General features: G+C 44.8%; 1 protein-coding gene across 1 annotated transcript in view; it reads right to left on the bottom strand.

Moving 5' to 3' along the window:
• LOC137292854 (B-cell receptor CD22-like) overlaps window positions 1–17,237 on the bottom strand; it is a 97,883-nt gene that overhangs the window by 69,478 nt on the left and 11,168 nt on the right. The window lies entirely within an intron of this gene.

Here is a 17,237-nt window from a genome sequence, read left to right as displayed (position 1 = left end):
TAAATGAATTTGAATGGTCAGTCCACGATGACCTCTGTGGAAGTGATCATTTTCCTACTGTACTAAAATCTGTAACTCCAACTGATGTTCCTCCATCATCAAGGCGGAATTTTAAAAAGGCTAACTGGGCTTTATATGAAATAATGTGTGCTGAAAAACTTAAACCTGAACGTTTTATTGACGTTCTTGATGCTATTAAATGCTTTTCTGGTGAATTGAACTCTGTAGCTGATGAGTGTATACCAAAGTCCTCTGCAGTTCCCCATATTCGAAAACCATGGTTCAACGATGAGTGCAAACAAGCTAGGAAGGCAAGGAAAAAAGCAGAACATTATTTCCGTCGCCATCCTATGGTGCATAATTTAAATAAATTTAAAATTGTAAATGCTAAAGCACGGCGTACTTTTAAACAGAACAAACGCCAATCTTGGCAAAATTATGTATCTAAAATAAATTCTCGGACACCCATGTCCAAGGTGTCGAACATGGTCCAGAAAATTAAAGATAAAGGTACTAAATCTACTGTCCATCATCTTAAACATGGAGATCAATTGATTACTGATAAATCAGATATTGCTAATAAACTGGGTGAAACCCTTGATAAACATTCTTCCTCTTCAAATTATGTACCAAAATTCCAGCAATATCAAAAACAAGAAGAAAAGAAAACTATTAATTTCAATTCCGATGATGGGGAAGATTATAATGAAACGTTTTCTATTCATGAACTCCATACTGCACTTGATCAAGCTAATGATACTGCTACAGGAGCTGATAACATACATTATCAACTCCTGAAACATTTACCAGAATCCTGTCAGGAAACTCTCCTAAATATTTTTGATGGTATTTGGACATCGGGTAACTTTCCTCCTTCATGGCGTGACGCCATAGTAGTACCAATACCTAAACCTGGACGTGATCATACCGATCCATCTAATTATCGTCCGATTTCATTAACTAGCTGTGTTTGCAAGACCATGGAACGCATGATAAATAATCGACTTGTTTGGCACTTGGAAACAAATAATCTCATAACAGATATACAGTGTGGTTTCCGCAAAAACAGAAGTACTGTTGATCATTTAGTGCGTTTAGAATCATTTGTTAAAAATGCACTAATTAATAAACAACATGCTGTGTCTATCTTTTTTGATCTTGAAAAAGCATATGACACAACCTTGAAATATGGTATTTTAAGAGATTTACATGACTTTGGCTTGCGAGGTCGTTTACCTCAATTTATAGCCAACTTTTTAAATGATAGACAGTTTCAAGTTCGAGTGGGTGCTACCCTGTCTGATCATTACACTCAGGATCAGGGTGTTCCACAAGGCAGTATTCTGTCTGTCACACTTTTTAGCATAAAGATAAATAGTTTATCCAAAGTTTTAAAAGATTCAATAGATGGATCGTTATTTGTGGATGATTTTAATATTTTTTGTCGTGGGAAAAACATGCATACTATTGAAAGGCAACTGCAGTTGTGTTTAAACAAAATAAATAAATGGTGTCTTGAAAACGGCTTTAAATTTTCTAAATCGAAAACTAATTGTATACATATTTGCAGAAAATATAAGCCACATAAAGACCCTGAACTATCTCTAGATGGCACTCCCATCAACGTTGTAAAGGAGGCCAAGTTCTTGGGCCTAATCTTTGACTCCCACTTAACATTTCTGCCTCATATTAAGTCCCTTAAAACTAAATGCCTGAAGGCTCTTGACTTGTTGAAAGTTGTTTCCAACTCAAAGTGGGGAGGGGATCAAGCAACCCTCTTACATCTATATCGATCACTCGTGCGTTCGAAACTTGATTATGGCTCCATCGTATATGGTGGAGCCTGCAAAAGTAATCTTAAACGTCTTGACTCCGTCCACCATCAAGGCTTAAGACTTTGTCTTGGGTCTTTCAGAACGTCACCTATTGATAGTCTCTACGTTGAGGCCGATGAACCATCTCTTACTCAACGTCGTATAAAACTGTCTTTACAATATGTTACTAAATTATATTCTAATGAATCTAACCCTGCCTTTAACTGTGTCTTCAATCCCCTTTATGAGGATTTGTATAACAAAAAATCTTCTCTTGTTCCACCTCTTGGGCACAGAATTAAACCATTTATTTCTTCTGCCGGTATTGAGCTGGAAGGTATATCACCTTCCCGTCTTCTTTCTTCTCCTCCTTGGCAATTAGTTATTCCACAAGCTGACCTAACATTAACTACATTTAAAAAATCAGAAACTAATGACTTACAATATAAACAAGAATATCATCATTTAAAACATCAATATAGCAATTACAAACCCTTATTTACAGATGGATCCAAGGAAGGTGGCGCAGTGGCTTGTGCCACTGTCATTGGATCCAGAACAATATCTTCTAGATTACCAGATAATAGTTCTATTTTTACAGCTAAAGCTAACGCCATATTAACAGCTCTCAAATATATTCAAAGACACCCTAAACGTAAACAATATATGATCTATTCCGATTCTCTTTCTTGCCTTCAGGCTATTAAAAATATTTCTTGTAAACATCCACTTTTAATTGAAATTATTGAATTGTATAATACTCTTGCTACTGGCCAATACGACATTGTCTTCCGTTGGTTACCCAGCCACGTGGGCATTTCTGGTAACGCAATGGCCGATCTTGCTGCCATGGCGGCATTCAACAAATCTGTGAGACCACTTCTTATTCCATACACTGATTATAAAGCTAACATTAGATCTTATATCCGTGATCTGATGCAGAAGAAGTGGGACACCCAATTGGGTATAAATAAATTACATGAGATAAAGCCTTACATTGGTTATACCCACTTGGGTTGTCAGTCCAGATTTGAAGAGGTTATTTTACGACGATGTCGCATTGGCCACACTAGATATACTCATTCATACCTATTGAAAGGTGAGGATCCTCCGTTTTGCATCCCTTGTGATGAGAGAACCACGGTCAAGCATATCCTGCTTGACTGTGTTGAATTCTCCATCATAAGGGACAAATATTTCAATGTAAAAACAATTAAGGACCTTTTTAACATCGTAAGTTCTCATTTAATTCTTGGCTTTTTAAAAGAAATTGATTTCATCACTGAATTTTGATTATTATATTCTGTACATAGCTGCATTTTAATTCATGGTAGTTTAGATTAGTAACTTGAATTGTTAGTGGCTGTACCCTCAAAGGGGGTTGAAGTACCATAAAATTATTGTCCTCCTGAGAGGGTACGTAAGTCCCTACACATTGCCTGTACGTTTAAACTTCCAGTGTTTTTAATCGTAGCATATGTGTATGTTTAATATTTGGCTAGATGGGACTAAATTGCTAACAGCTGAGGGGATGATGTAAATCCAACTAGGGTCCATGCAGGTAGCAAAGGTACTGTAAGTCCCCATGGCCCCTAGTATGGTGATCTACCTTCAGTTGTTGGCGATCTATAGCCGGATTTTATATTGTATTGTCCGAATAGTGGTATTAGTTTTATCTTTCCACGCTAGTTGTAATTTAAATTGTGATATTCTAGTTCTTTTACTGCCCTTTGCCGACAGATTTGAAAATGACAGTCGGCTGCAAGGTTGAATCACTGTTACTGAATATGCAGATGTAGTATCACATATTGTTGGTGCATCTGTGAAATGGAGTATAATGGTTTATGTGCTATATTTTAAAGGTATCATGTGTCGATGTTACATGCATTGTTGGTGTACAAGTAAAATTGTTATGTCAGTGAGTATCATGTTTCATGTATCATGGTGTGTAAATATTATACTTAAACCCCTGGAACAGCCATGGAGGCTGAGTAGTATATACAATAGTGATTCTGGACCACTTTCATAAAACCCCTCTACAAAGCCTTATTTACTAAATGAGGCTTTGGTGGGCCCCTTAGCTCTTGCTACTATTACCCCTACTATAAAGCCGCTACGTCACGTTAACGTGACTTGGTCTGTGCCTATGTTACGTTTACCTCGATGAAACAGTTTAACGTGAACCGCCTATGATCTCTTTGGTGTTCGTAATAAAGGCTTGCTGGGCTTTTTGTATCCCTTGTTCTATGTACTTTTTTTTCTCGTCCTCGCTGATGGCAGACTTACGAGACTTAGATCGAATATCTTGTTTCATTCCGTTATATTTTGTGAGTTCAGAGAGGATTGAACTAAACTCCTCTTCTGAGATCTTACTATCAGTGAGTGCCGTGGAAATACGCTCACTCACTGTGTTCAGCTTTGCTTCGGCCAGAACCCTGATCTCGTCGTGTTTCAATGCCTTACGATGCAGTCTGTGTGATACTAACTTAAGCGCCAATCCTGCCAACCCTGCCACCCCAGCTGTTATTTCAAAACCTAGCACTATAGGTGCAGCCACAATGGTAGCCAACAACCCAACGCCTGCCGCCCCTAGTCCCATGCTGGTTGCCATAAGGGTAGTGTCAGCCCCGTCCACGATATTGAAAGCTCTATTGTACTTCTTACATAGTGCTTTCCGCGTGTCACGGTCTTGTTCTAGTTGGCGTTTCACGTCACATAACTGCCTCAAGCGGAACCCATCTACGGTTTCCAGCGTCTTAGCTACTTCCTCTACAACTGGGTACAGACCCATCTATAATATATATTTTGAAAAATATTTTAATTGGGTTTCAGTTAATAGTTTATCAATGCATTTGAGGCTTACAAGGTCTATACCACTAGTCAGGGTAATAGGTGAGAGGCTAATAGACTTTTCTGTTGTAATAAAAACCCCACGGAGGTTTATTAAGTGGTTTATAGGACCCGTGTTGGTATCCTGTTGTATAACAATACGACAATATTGACCTAAGTGTTCATCATCCCAGTGTATTACAACCCCGGGTAAAATTGGGGTTACTCTCGTGTTGTCGCCTACAAATATAAAGAAGACTTCTATGATGATTGTGTAAGGGGAGTATATCTCAATATTCCTCGAGAAATGTATATTAGTGCTAAATGTTAATTTACTGTTTGGCCTAAAAGGCCTTAACCCAATTTCTTTGTTACCCCAAACTATCGTGGTTACTACGTTACCCTCCGGAATAAAATCCCCGGGCCAGATACCGTTGTTCCTAATCTTAGTGACAGACCCATTTTCATCTATTGTGATATAAGGTGAGGTGACTGTTAAGTTGAGCAACCATTTAGGCTCTTTTAAATCTGATAACAACACCCGTCTGTACACGTTGTCTTTGAAGTGTAGGATATATAAGGTGTCTTCCTCACCAGGCTGATCGAACCCCTCCGTATCTCCTAGGTCGTTAAGCGTAGTGTTGGGATGATGACTGGACATTATAATACTATTACGATATAATTTCCAACTGGTTTTCTGATAATAGTTCAGGGGTGAACTTCATACCTATAAAGTGTATGTTGTCAGGCAGGAAGATCTTGGTTAGTGATATCTTGTTTTCCACGATCACGTTGACACCCTGCAGACTGGTGTTGGAACGCGTTTGCGACTGCGCACCCACCCGCACGTAAACGTTGCAACCTTGATACTGGTGTCGTTTCCCCCACCCTAGTTTGATTCCCTTCACGATCTCGACGTTATCCCCTGATGATTCCCCTAGGTAGACTTTGATGATCAGTGTTGAGTTTGCCCGTATACTCTCTAGTATTTTGTCCACGCCTTCGAATTCAGACACCAACTGTAATGTTACGTTTTGTATGTTCGGTTTACTCGATAGCATGTGGGCTGCTACATTGTTGATTGGGCTGATGACTACGCTACGTCTCTGAGTTGGGACGTAAGCCACGAGCAGGAGTCCCTTGTTCACGACTTTGTTTAGGTGGTTGTCTTTGTTATCCGTGAACACGTAGGGGGAGCAGAGCCTAATATCGATAATCCAGTCGTTATCGGGTAACAACACCCACTTGTCATCTTCGGTGAAGACGAGCATATATGGCTTGTTTCGGGCGACGGTAGTTCTCTCAACATCGTCTAAGTCGAACAGTTTACCACCGAACGATGGGTATATTACCCAGTTGTCATCACCGGTGTTGACAAGGGTGTACTTAGTGTTGACTGTTGCTCTTGTGGTATCTACTATATCACCTAGGGCTCCACCGGAGGGGACTTCAACGCGTTTGTAAATGTTGTTTTTCAGTTGCAAGGCGTACAATTTACCATCTACTCCGGGAGCGTCGAAACCGCACGTGTCTCCGAGGTCGGAGATCCCGATATTGACGCATTTTTTCACTCCGGGCCCTTGTGCGCTGGTCATTTTACGTGAAGCGTTAAGCTGAGGTATCCTATATTTACAGGATTATGATTTATATCTAACACCGATATGATCAGCTCAGGTATGTTGCCCTGGATTAATCTCTTATACTGCCGTGGTGAAAACGACTCGGTTCTACCGTCGTTGTATTTCTCAGTTTTCACCGGCACTGCTCTCAGTATAGTGGAAGGGTGACCTCCTTGAATGTTGTACGTTGTGCTCACCTGACCGAGATGAATGTACAGCTCTCGGTACGGTACTAGATCGGGTAACTTCGTGCCTGTGACGGTTGTTGTTGGTTTTATCTCGTCAGGAGACATACCGAGTGTCCTCGCTAATGGTCGACCGAGCCTCAAGGGGTTTCTTCCGTTGTTGATTAACACCACTGTGCCGTTTGAGTCGTTCATCTTGAGTTCGGCTCCCAGGGGTTTGAAGACCTCGTCGTTTAGAGAGCACACGCTGTAGTAGCCGTCAGTTATCTGACTGCGAGTTCCACTGACGAACAGCTTATTGTTGCTGACGTTGATGTTAGTCCATTGCGGTAGGTAGGTGATATCGCAGAGTGCGACTTCGAGTTGACCTGACGTGTTATCGATAGCGTGCGTCAGCTGAACGGCCTCACCGCTCGTTATTCCTGGAAGTGTTATGTACATATTATAATATATAATTTATATATTATAATATGGATTTAGCACACTTGAAAATCGTGGTGGTAGGTAGTACGGGGTTTAAAACGACCTTTATTAATATCTTTGAAAACTATGTCGTGTCTGTTAATAACGCGCAGGCGGTGGTAAACTGGAATCAAAACCCAATGCAGTTTTGGCAGAACCAACTCAACTTTGCTGTGTGGTGTGCGACGACAGGGTCGGGTGTGACACTAGACTACGGTATAGACGAACTGAGTAAGGCAGTCATTTTGTTTCATATTTATTATCAAACGAGACGAATATTGAAGGAAATAAGTGCTCCTCTTCCCCAAGATAAAGCGTGGAGTATGACGAATAACCCCTATGATAAACGCGCTTATGAACGTGTTTGTGGGGAGTTTGAGATTCCATCGAATAAAGACTTTCGCCTTCCTGGTGTGAACCATGGTCTCGGTATAGTTCTCGTGTACTTCTACAGGTCCGGAACATATCAGGCCGGTTCTAAAGATGGTTCATACAACCCACACCGTCATACATTTACAGGCCCCACAACGAATGAAAAGATCCATGTCAGCTGTATAAAGCAAACCAATCCTGATGCAGCCACAGCCTGGACTAAAATGATCTCAAAAACATCGAAAGGATTCACTCGTGCTGGTACAATACGCTTGAACGACTCGATTCGAACGTACGTGTGGGCGCTGTTGGGTGCGCAGTCGATGACGCGTTCCAACATCCTCGGTAAGGGAACTGCTTACGACGCTCAGAAACAGTTCGTTTCCAACGTTGAGGATGCTATCAATTCTCCAGTTGATCTCCCGAGGGCCATCGACCGTTACCAAAACGTGTTAGAATACGCCAGATCGAAAGTCAATTACGTGTTCGGCGTGGGGCTGTACATGGCTCCGAGTGATATGCAACTGAGAGTAAAAAAAGTTGTGGGTTATAACAACGAAATAGTTATAGCCACGGCGGATCAAAAGTTGGGTATCAACCCCGATATTAACACCTCCCATATCCCACACACCCAACCACGTGAAAAGGGTATAGTGGCGCCACCCCCGGAGCCTAGGGTTCAACCAACACCACATCCCTATATTCAGGCCTCCTATCAGCAGCATATTGATAATAAAACGGCTCTGGTGGCTGTTGGGGTAGCTTTGGGACTTATTTGGTTAAAGATTTCTTAGCCGCTACGTACACCAGACCCGCCACGGCGACGATGGCTGCCCACAGGTTTTGACTGAGCCACGTGGCAGTTTTAGCCAGAGCGCCCAACAACCACAAGACGATGCTACCCAGGATGCCGGGGAGGGCTTCGGCGGCTTTACCAGCCAGTTTAGCTAGGCGTTCCCCGAGTTTTTTTATCCAGTCTTTAACACCCCCACCGCCACTTGGGGTTCCGCCGCCGGCACTTGGGGGTGTGGGGGTTCCCCCCACCAGTGACACCACAAGAGTTGATATAATGAAACCCAATGCAGTTAGAATGCTGGCGATGGTGATCCCTTGCTCCCGGAACAATATCCGAATCCTGTCTGCTAACGTGGTGTCTCGGTGGAGGACTTGATCGATGGTTTCCCGCACACGGTTGGTCTGGGATCGAAGCTTTTCTTTGTAGCCGGACGCTGTCTCCAACCAGGTCTGCCTTTCATCTTCCAAATTACGTATTCGTTCCTCGATGGTGGCTTTCAGGGACTCGTCCTCAGTTTCACCGAGTTTATCCTTTTCACGGGCGATGTGGTCGTCTATCTCGCTCATTTTGGCCGTGCTTTTCCAGAGCTGACCACGAATGGTTCGCATCAACAGGTCCAACCCCCGCAGTTCCCGAAAGGTTTGTTCGAAACCCGGGAAGGGTTTGTTCTCGTAGTCGGCCAACACCTTTTTAATATCATAAGTCATGTTTTGATACGATGTGTCGTCCCTGATGTCTTGCAGACCTTAACGGGCCCTCGGAGGAAGCTTAGGTCGTGCGCCGCCGTGATCTATGAAACCTAGTTCATCGCGGATCAAGTCACTCCCATGTCGACTGCCCAGTGTTGATAAGGCAAGCGGTTTTCTCGTGAGTTTATTCATGAGATCGATCTCCGGGTGAGCCTTCAATCGCAGCGTGCCATTGCTATCGATGGTAAACCTGGAATAGTCCCTTCCCAACGGCTTGATGTTGTCTCTATTTTCAACTGCGTTGTAATAATCGTCGACAGACGACTGTAGAAGGTCAGTACTGAATGAGGTCTCCTGCTCACCCCCTGTATCATCCATAGTATGATCCCACATATCATCCATAGGTATGTCGTCCATTATTCATATTAAAAATATATTTCATTTATATAACAATGTATGGAAGAAAATTAGATCCTTTCAGAAGATTGAGAGAGCCACTAGGCGCCAGAGCCGTGCGTCAGTCGGTGACTATCACCAACAATCCCAGCAAGATAGACCAGAATCAAACTCTGCTGGTTAGATTTCCAAACCTTGGTGAGAATGACCTTATTGTACCAGGCACTGTTCGACTGGCGTTCAATATCACGTTGACCTCCGACAACGACAAACGCGAGCTAGTGCGGAACGTGGGTCGAACCATCATCAAGAAAACGACTATCAAGATCAGCGGTAACGAGGTGCTGAGTATCGACGACAGCGACGTGTTTCACTGCTACAGGGATCTCTGGAAAAGCGTGGGAGAACGAGTCAATGATGTGTACCAGGGCATCAGCAAATCAACTCGGTTGCGTATAGGGTATGTCTTCACGCCAGACCAGCAAGACAAACTAACGGACGGTGAAAAGGCCATCGCTCGAGCATACGGGAATCGATTCTGCGTGCCGCTCGACTTCGAGTTGCTCACGGGACACGCGCCGTTCTACCAGGCCGCGCTGGGTGATAGGCTCGAATACGAGCTCACGTTTAACGACTATAGCAAAGTAGTGCGTACGCCGAATGGTGATGAGGCCAGTTATGCCATAGACAACATCTCTCTGGAGTTCGACATGCGAGATAAGAGCGACACTGTGTGGAATATCAACCTGAATGTGCCGGCGCGATCGATGAAAGGTATCCTGGTCGTCCCCGTGGAGGATTACGATCCATTCCTGAGGGACAGCGAGAAGTTTTTCAACCCCGAGATTGAAAAGGTGGAAGTGACCATCGAGGGCGTGCCCAACCAGCTGTTCAGTCATGGTATGAGACCATACCAGCAGTGGGACGAGATAAAAAAGCTACCGAGCACACAAGATTACATAGCAAAAGACCTGGACCTCGGCTCCGTGCAGATCGGTGAATACCTGACCACCAAGTACGCCCTATGGTTGGACATGCGATCCACGGATGATGATAAACTGCACGGCAGCGGGCGTCGTATAGATAACGGCAGCGAAGGGATAACTATCCAGATTACTAAGAAGGCTCAACCCGCTGGTAAGTTGAAATTATATCTGTACGTTATTATGGACGCGCAACTTAATATAGACAATGGGAGATTCGTGCAAGCCATCTACTAGTGGGGGAGACCCCCACACCCCCGGGGGGTACCCACAACTACCCACTGACCCACACTGCGCTATCATATGCGGGCAGACTGGCTGTGGGAAGACCGTTTTCGTGTTGGATATGTTGGAGGGTTACTACAAGGATGTGTTCGATAACATCGTTATCATGTGCCCTACTCTGAGCATGAATAAAACGTACGCACGACCTTGGGTGATGACGGACCCGGACGTACACAAAATCGACCCTGGAACACGCCTGCAGGACTGGTTGAAAGCTCTTCACGAGAAATTTAAAGGGGAACCAACGCTGTTCATACTGGACGACTGCAGCGCTAATCGCGAGATAACAAAAAAGAGAGACATGCTATCGTACCTGGCCTTCTCCGGCTGGCATGCAAATCACAGCGTCTGGGTGCTAACGCAGAAGTTCAACTCGGTGTTGAAAGACCTCAGGGAGCAGACGCGATGGGTGGCCTTATTTCACTGCAAGGACAGGGATTCGTTCGAGGAGTGTTTGAGAGAGAACGATGTGATGAGTAAATTAGAACGGGAACGGGTGAAGAAACAGCTCGCTGAAACTAAACACGCTAAGCTCGTGCTCAAGACCGATCAACCAGTAGCATATATAGTATGCTAAAGCTAAGCAAAGCTAAGCAAAGCTAAGCAAAAGCTAAGCAAAGCTAAGCATATAGCTATGATATTTGAAGTATTTGTCGTGTGCAACTTAACCTTCATTTCTCTGTGTTTTGTCTGTATCGGGTATTATATAGTTAAAACTAAATCTTACTTATTATATTATAAGATGGAGTGTGAGGAATTGCTCGAACAGTTGGTACCTGGGTGTGTGGAGGATTCCCCCAAGCGTGAGAAATTGGTAGCGTTGGCTGTGGGGGGCAAAGCCAAACATTACTTTGGGGAGTACACTCCGGATAAAATTCACAAAATGTCGGCCGAAGAAATCGATAAGCTGTACGCTAGATACGAGTCCCGGCTCGGAGCAGAAATGACAAAGACAATAGGATCGGCTATGACCCAGATATACACCGGTATTGTGTCACACTTCCTTCCCATTCCACCAGAGCGCCGACTTTACCTGTGGGAAGACCTCGAGAAAGACCCTTTTATCGAACACACCGTGAGCTCTATCAGCTGCGGGCTGTACCACAAATATGGTATGTTGTTGGCTCCAGTGACGGCGGCGATTATCACAGCAAAGCATTGTCAATTTGAGAGAAAAAATAATAATACTAGTATAGATGGATGCTGCACAGGAGACCCCTGTGGGGGAAACCCCTCCCGAGGTGACGGTGGAGACACCAGTGAGGGAGACCCCCACAGTAACCAGGCAGAAGAATCCTAAGAGAGTAGCTGCCGGTAAAAAACGGTGGTGTAACCAACATAAAGTGGCCAACCCAACCCGACTGTTGTTGGCTGTAGGCGTAACTGCTGTCTTGGCTATCTCGTGGTTATATACACGTGAGGGAAACCCTCACCGTGAGGTACCACCAAACAGTGAGGTGGTAACCCCCAACAGTGGGTCCCCAACGGTCGACCCGCATGTCATGTTATAATTTAAATATTTTTATATCATATACATAATGTCTGAGGGGAAAACGTTCGTCAACGACGCATACCACGCCACAGTGGTCGCCAGTCTAGCTGTAGGGTACGCTCGGTTGACTAAAATGGTGCTTAAACAACCAACTATCAAGCTAGATTTTAACCTGCAGGATATGGGTATGCTCATAATGAACCTTGGTATGGCGATGGCTACAAAAGACATCTTAATAAAACAAGGGATAATACCTGAAAATATAATGAAATAAATATAGGATGGCCACGATAGCTATGATGGTCGGTGGGGCGTTAGTGAATGCCCTAGCATTTTCCGGGAGTAATTTCCTCTTCTCGAAACTACGAGATGACCACGCGGCTGAAATACAGGAAGAAAGGAAGCGACACGATCTCGCTGTTGAGAACTTACAAAAAGCACAGGCCGAGTACGCTAAAAAACGCCTCCAGAGGATCGATTTTATTAACGAACAACTCCAGCGTGAAAACCATGCCGTTCAAACATTCCACGATGTCGATGAAGCAATGAGAGAATACTACCTACTAACTGGTAAACAATTGGAACCACTCAATAAACCCACACTCGCTCAGTACTACACACCATCCAAGGGGCAAATGAATCGTGAACTGGGCTTCATAGTGTTGGGTATGGCAGCTACTGTGTTGGTTGCGAAGCAATTAAACTAAATACCCATATAAATATGCTAAACATGAGACCTGCTCCATACCGATGCGAATACATACTTATGGGGAAGACCGAGGCCTGTTGTAGGAAATGCAGGAATCAGGGATTCTGTTGTTTCCATATGGGGAGTCCTAACTACACATGTTCTGTGTGTGGTATCGGGGTTAAAGGGCACTACTGTCTATGTAAAGCTCACGGAGCGAACGTAGTTAGACATCAACTCATCTACGAGAATAAAAAAGGCTACATAAAAGAACGTAGGCGACTGCTCAAGATAGACTACAAATAAATGTCAACCAATTAGACATTGGTTCTCTTAGGTGTAAACATGTCTACTGTACGCGAGCTGAAGCGGGTCGCAAAACAGAGAGGTGTGATCGGGTATTCTCGAATGCGGAAGCCAGCATTGTTGAGATTACTAGGTTTAGAAGCCCCCCCTACGGTAATACAATTAAAAGCTCAAGCAAAACAGCTTGGACACACGGGTTATTCAAAACTGGGGAGAGCCGGGTTAACCGCATTGTTATCACATGCCCCCGTAGCAAAACCTCCCACTGTAAAACAACTGAAAGCCGAGGCACACGATTTGGGTTTAGGTGGGTACTCCCGTATGAGGAAATCACAGCTTGTAGAATTATTACGACAGAATAGAGCTATTGACCTGCAGTTCGTGAGCACTGAGCGCGCTGTAGGCAACTATTTGAGAGGTTGGCGCATGCACGTTGATAGAAACATAGACATTACAGATATCAAGCCTCTGATAGCTGATAAGGTCAACCAGGAACTAAATAATCTAGGAAGTATCAAGTTTCAGATCACAGTGAAAATGTCGCTCGATAAGGGGGGCCCCACAGGGGTCACTGAGTATGTTCAGCCTTACTTCCGAGGTCAACAAGAGGTCGTCACACATACAGAGACCATTGACGCATCAATCGATACCAGTTTTCAGCAGATACGAGAATACCTAGAACGCTACACACACTTGGGGTCCGGGTGGGCTGTAGATAAAATCGATAATGTCTATCTAGATATAGCTAACTACGTGCCGTTCAGAGGCGGGTCATACCTAGCCTTGCCTCCCTACTATAGGAACAAACATGCCATAGTAAACGTTAAGAATAGAGGAAACGATTGCCTGAGGGTAGCTATCAGGTCAGCCTTACTTCCAGCTGACACTCATTCAGACAGGCTTTCTAGCTATCCCCAAGACGATGGACTCAACTGGGATGGTATAGATGAACCCACCCCCATATCCCAGATCACTAAAGTAGAAAAACAGAATAATCTGGCTATAAATGTCTTTGTTCATGAAGGTAACACAATAATAGTACACAGGGTCAGCCCGGTGAAGGATCGCCAAGTTATCAATATATTCATGATCCAACGAGGTGAAAAGTATCACTACACGTGGATAAAACATCTCAGCCGGTTGTTGTGTGACCAATCGGCATACAGAGGAAAAAAACACTTCTGTGAACGATGCCTACACGGTTTCACACGAGCTGATTTATTAGAATCCCACCGGGAGGATTGCCAAGGTGTGGGGCAGACGGCCATACGAGTCGCCATGCCTAAGGAAGGTGACAATATCCTAAAATTTGACAACCACAAGAACCAAATGTCTGTGCCTTATATCATATACGCCGACTTCGAAGCCTTGGTTGTGGGTGGGGATTCCCCCACACCCGCTAGTGGTGAGAGTTTCACCCACAAGACACAAGAGCATAAAGCCTGCGGGTTTGGATACATTGTCGTCCGTTGTGACGGGGAAACGAAAGCTCCGGTAGTGTATAGGGGTCCTGACGCGGCTGAAAGGTTTCTAAAGTGTTTGCAGGAGGAAGAAAAAATTATTAGGAATGCATTGTATAGAATCGCTCCCATGCGTCTGACCCGAGTCGACAGGCTAGCCCACGCTAGTAGCACTAACTGTCACGTGTGTGACTCACCACTTAACGGTGATTCGGTGAGAGATCACTGCCACATAACTGGTAAGTATAGAGGCGCCGCTCACAGCGCGTGCAACCTCAAGCTTAAAATCAACCCTAAGACAATAAACATCCCCGTTGTCTTTCATAACTTGAGAGGGTACGACTCACACTTGATCATGCAGGCCATCGCGAAAATCGATGGTAATATAACTTGCATCCCCAACAACATGGAGAGATACATCTCCTTCAGCTTAAACGGACTTAGGTTCATTGACTCGTTTCAGTTCCTCCTGTCGTCACTCGACAGTCTGGTCAAGGCCAACAATACCTTCCCTATCACCGATCGATACACAGACGCCGAGACTAGACCCCTGCTTATGAGGAAGGGTGTGTACCCCTATGAGTACATGGATAGTTGGGCCAAGTTCACCGAGACCAGACTACCCCCTATTGACTGCTTTTATAGCAAGCTGAATGAGGAGTCCGTCTCACGAGATGATTACTCGCACGCGATTAACGTATGGAATAAACTGGGTTGTAAGAACCTGGGCGATTATCACGACCTGTACTTGAGGACAGATGTACTGCTGTTAGCCGACGTGTTTGAGACGTTTAGGCGGACGTGTTTCAAGCAGTATAAACTCGACCCCGCATGGTATTACACCAGCCCAGGTCTGTCGTGGGACGCCTTGCTTAAAAAGACCGGAGTTAATTTGGAATTGCTCACAGATTACGACATGCACCTATTCATTGAGAAAGGCTTGCGAGGTGGGATTTCCATGGCATCCAAACGATACGCGAAAGCAAACAATCAATACGTGAAAGGTTACGATCCTAACAAACCAACCAATCACATTCTCTACCTCGACGCAAGCAACCTGTACGGCTGGGCCATGAGCCAGTATCTACCTACAGGGGGATTCGAATGGGTACCCCACGTTGATGTTATGAGCATTGCACCAGATTCGAACAAAGGGTATATCCTCGAGGTTGAGTATCCCAAGGCATTACACACATCACACAACAGCTACCCCCTGGCCCCCGAACGTATGAGGGTTAACCCAGACTGGATGTCTGAGTACCAACATAACTTGTCAGGTGGTCGTGTGACAGACGTTGAAAAACTCGTGCCTAACTTAATGAATAAGACCAAGTACATCGTTCACTATCGCAACCTACAGCTGTACCTGTCGTTGGGTATGAGGCTGACCAAAATACACAGGGTGCTCATGTTCGACCAGAGCCCATGGATGGAGCCCTACATCAGAATGAACACAGACCTACGAAAAAAAGCCACCAGTGATTTTGAGAAAAATCTCTACAAGCTTATGAACAACTCGGTGTTTGGTAAGACTATGGAGAACCTGAGGAAACGCGTGACCGTGAAGCTGGTTCGGTCGAGTGAGGAAGACAAGCTCAGGAGATTGATAGCCAGTCCGGCATTCAACCATAGTAAGATATTCACAGACAACCTGGCTGCCCTACACATGAAGAAAAGCCACATAAAATTCAACCGGCCTGTTTACGTGGGGATGAGCATCCTCGATTTATCCAAACACCTGATGTACGACTTTTACTACAACGAGCTCAAGAAATAGTACGGCGACAGGTGTGAAGTGCTGTACACTGACACGGATTCCCTGCTGATGGAGATTCGAACCGAGGACGTGTACGAGGACATGAAAAAACACCTCGATTTATACGACACCAGCGACTACCCTAAGACCCATACCATGCACAGTACGGTAAATAAAAAGGTCCTAGGTAAGATGAAGGACGAGTGTGCTGGCACGCCCATAGCCGAGTACATAGGTTTGAGACCTAAGATGTACTCCATACTGAAAGCCGACAATAGTGAGATCCGGAAGGCTAAGGGGGTTAAGAAGTATGTGGTGAAACAACACATCAAACACGCCAGATTCAAGGAAGCCCTGTTCAAGACCCGTACCTTTAGGCATAAAATGAACACACTTAGAAGTGATGGACATAAGATATACGGACTGACTATAAACAAGACGTCCCTGTCGCCTATGGACACGAAACGTTGGATAGCTATTGATGGAATAAACACATACGCGTATGGACATGAAAAAATTTGAGTCTATTTACTACAGCCCGCGTGGGTACTGGAAAGGAGCTAGCGCAGTAGATAAGCTAGCTAAAATAGCGCGAGTACCCCCGGAGGAAGCCAAAGCGTGGCTTGAAAAACAAGCCCTGTGGCAGATCTATTTGCCGGCACCACGCTACGTGCCTAGAAGGAGGTTCGGTATTAACATACCTAATAGCGTTCACCAGGCAGACCTACTGTTCCTACCCCACGACAAGAGGTACAAGTATGCCTTAACCGTAGTGGACGTAGCCAGTCGTTACAAGGAAGCCGAACCCTTGACCACGAAAGATTTGGCCCAGGTAGCCAGAGGATTCGAACGCATATACAAACGCAGTCCGCTGACGTGGCCAACAGAGCTGCAAGTTGACCCCGGACGGGAGTTCATGGGTGCTGTGTCACAACTGCTAGCCAAACACGATACAAAGGTCAGGCGTGGCACGGCCGGAGCCCATCGCAGCCAAGCCATAGTTGAGAGATTTAATAGGACTTTGGCTGAGCGCTTGTTCGGCTATCAGTATGCTAGGGAGATGGCCACCCCTGGAAAACGATCGACTGAATGGGTCACGAGGTTA

The sequence above is a fragment of the Haliotis asinina genome, chromosome 1 (assembly GCF_037392515.1).
Source record: "Haliotis asinina isolate JCU_RB_2024 chromosome 1, JCU_Hal_asi_v2, whole genome shotgun sequence".
Lineage (NCBI taxonomy): Eukaryota > Metazoa > Mollusca > Gastropoda > Lepetellida > Haliotidae > Haliotis > Haliotis asinina.
This window is presented reverse-complemented; position numbering and strand designations above follow the sequence as displayed.